Genomic DNA, 3,562 nt, shown 5'->3' with positions numbered 1-3,562 from the left:
TTTTTTTTTTTTTTTTTTTTTACGCGATACGTTCTCTTTGGCGCAGCGATCCATAAATTGTGATTTGTGCACGTGTGCGTGCGTGTATTTATGGGAGGAGGGATTTACAGTTGACAATTTCGAATTTCGAAGGATAAAGAGATAAATTGTTGTCGAGTTATCGTAGTATTATAGTTTTTCGAGTAAAAGAGAATTTAGCGTTTTTTTTTTCAGTGTTTTTTTTTTTTTTATTGGCTGTCTAATTTTAACCGTTCGAAATTTCGAATCGATAAAAGATTAAAGTATATTATACATATGGTCACTCTATACATAATATTTCGCATCATGTGATTTTAAAGTAGATGTAAATTAAATTTCGAGGGAAACATGTTTCCTCGAAAAAAAAAAGACCAGCTTCCGTTTCTTGCATTTGAAAAAACGAGGGGAGGATCGTTGCGTAAGATTCTACCTCGCCCCGTTCCACCCTCGATCGATCCTAAACTATTATCATACCACACTTTGCGTAAGATCGTGTAACACCGTAATCGGATACAAAGCCTTCCTCGATTGTCAGGTAAACGTGGCTCTCATGTCTGTTAATTATCCCCCCGATGACTCTCGGGGAAAACCCGATGGGATCGAGAGAGTAATTAACGTATTACAATTATTGGAACGGATTTTTGGATGTATTATCGTATTACGTAATGTATTGAATTCCAATATTGGAAAATTCTTTTTCTTTCGTATCGATTGAAATAAAAAATTGTTTCGTTCGAAAACTTTTCGTTTTTAGAAATTATTATATGATTCCTATATCTCTTGTATCTAAGAGGTGATCCGTGTTTATGGATGAAACGTTTCGAGGCGATTCTTTTCATTGAGTCGAATGAAACGTCGATCGATACACGCAGTTACAGTAAGATTTCGTTGGTAATCGTTCTCGTTTTCCTTGGTAAATTTATTTATTTCGATGGAATTTAACAAGGATTAATTTTTAATTATCTCTTGTTAAATTTTTTTGGATGGATAATTACACTTCAGTTGGTCGCATTGTTTTGTTTAAGTTATATGAATTTTAATAATTTTAATATTTAATTTAAATTTTTCAAACGAGATACGTGCCTTGGTATATCAAATTCATTTTAAATTATATACGTTTCTCTCTATATCTAAACTTCTGTGTCGTCGATTCTTCTAAGTCAGATCGAGAGAATCGAATTTAGGAATTTTTTGGAATATCATGGAATATCGGTTTAATCAATTTTCATTCACTCGTGACAAGTACAAGTTTGGTTCCATTTTATATTTTATAATATCTCCTGTTTTCAGCAAGTTGAACGTCCTCTTCGATCACCACGATTTCCCGCCATTTTGTCAAATTCTCGAAGCCATTACGGCGACGATCAACACTCTTCGAGCGGAAACTCGTGGAATTTACAATTTGGTGTCGAAGTTTAGTTTAACGAATTTCTCTCTCGAAATGGGACGATGTTTCCAGTGGTTGAATCTCGCGTTTTACAAAAGGTTTAATCCCATTTTGCAACTGCGTAAAAAGCGATATTTCTTTCATCTTTCAGAATCGTGCGATTTGTGAAGCGGACGATTAATAATTCATTCGACGTTCACGTTTGTAATCTCCGCCATATTGGCGGAATAACATCCTGTCCTGTTGATTAACGGTCCTCACTGTAAACTCCCTGAAATACGAATGTTACGAGATGATAAATAGTTGAAATTCTACTATTGGTTGTGTTATTTGCAATTCATAGGGGACTAGATTTGCTTTAACTCGGAAATTACGCGCTTCTCTCCGAGTTCCCGTGGAATGGAATCGCGAGAGCTTGATTACAAGTGTGAATAAAATTCTATTCAAAAGGTTTGTTTATTGTTGACAGGACAATATTGCGATGCTGAATTCTATTCCATTTTCGAGAACGATTATTTCCAAGTTCGAAAATTAATCATAAATGATTCGACGTATTGGAACGAATCAAATCTTCTTATCGATGTTGAATTAAGATTAAAATTAAATGCAGAAGTTTAAATTTTGAGTCTGTTCGACTCTTAAAATCTTACATGATTTGAGTTCAAATCGACGTAAGTCAGATTGGTTTCTATCTATAATATAAAATTAAATGTAATTGTACGAAAGGACCTTAATTTATAAATAATTTAATAAAAAAAAATATTAAATAATAATTATTATTTTAGCATAAATAGTGCATTAAATTTAGAATTTAATTATATTAATATATTTGTTAATAAATAATAATTTCTATTTTAATTTTAGAATCGAATTGTCGGTAAATTTCACTTTTCTTTTTTCTATCTGTAACAAAAATAATAAAAAAATAATAAAAAATATTAGATGTTTCACGCAGAATAAATTTGTTTAAATCGTTTTAAATCACGAATATTCTATAATGACGCGAGAATTTTCCATAGAACTATTTTTTTATTACTGAAAACTTGATTCTATTTCTTAAAAAAGAAAAAAGAAAAAATAAGTTCACGACCTATATCGAACGTGTTAATCCGCATGGGATCCTGACGATTTTCGGGTATTTACCGTGTATACAGGTGAATTCGAGGGGATTCTGGCCAGGATTACGGTTGAGCATAATTAATCGCGAATTAATTCAGAGACGCGCGTCACGGGAGTGACAGTGTCTCGAAACCCGAGCCATCATCTTCCCTGACTCGATGAATTATTCCTCCTTTCGACGGAGGTCAAATGGAGGCAGCTCGTTAAATTATTCCAACATTATTTCATTCGAATATTCGAATATTAATGAAAGTTTCCTCTAACACGTGCAATTAATTAATTTACGAATTTTCTTTTCGACCAGAAGAATATCACCCTTCGAAGATTTTCAATCTTTGGAAATTTTAACTGAATGGTCAACATTTTCCTGTTATCATCGCGAAATTACATTTTCACGAGAAGGAAATATCCTCAACTATCGATTCAAACGACGAATTCGTAAATTTCTCGAAGGGAGGGAAACATCCCTGTTAGGCTAAATTATATATAAGGTTATTCCCATCCATTTTTCACGAGAGTGTTTTCTCAAATATCGAGAAGACTTCTCGCCATACCACGTCATAGAAGCGAAAATAGTTGTTAACGATATCAACCACCCATTTTGTGCACAAGCGTGTTGCTTTTCACGCCTTGATGGATCGCGATACGCCACCTTTATCGCACGCCGACAAATTGAAAAATCGTACGTATCCATTCTTGCCCGATCTCTCTCTCTTTTTTTTTTCTTGACATCATTCTCTTGGTGTCAATAATAATTCCAATTGGAGGCTACATTTTTTTCGAAGGGGATGACGAACTCGTTTCGATGTTAGATTTCGTAGAATTCACGAGTGGGAATTAATTAATAAGCAAATACAATTTCGTTCGATCTCGAGTCGAGATTTGCATATTTTAGTCGATTTCGATAATCACTTCTCTCTTGAGTGTTAATTCTTCGAAGGATAAATATAATATAATAATTCTCTTCGTTAAATTTCATCGGTTCGTGTATCGAGAGAAAAATTGATCATGTTCTCAAATAAAACAGAAACTAATTCT

This window comes from Apis laboriosa, unplaced genomic scaffold (assembly GCF_014066325.1).
Source record: "Apis laboriosa isolate Shangri-la unplaced genomic scaffold, ASM1406632v1 scaffold45_cov149, whole genome shotgun sequence".
Lineage (NCBI taxonomy): Eukaryota > Metazoa > Arthropoda > Insecta > Hymenoptera > Apidae > Apis > Apis laboriosa.
Note: the sequence above shows the minus strand (reverse complement) of the source record.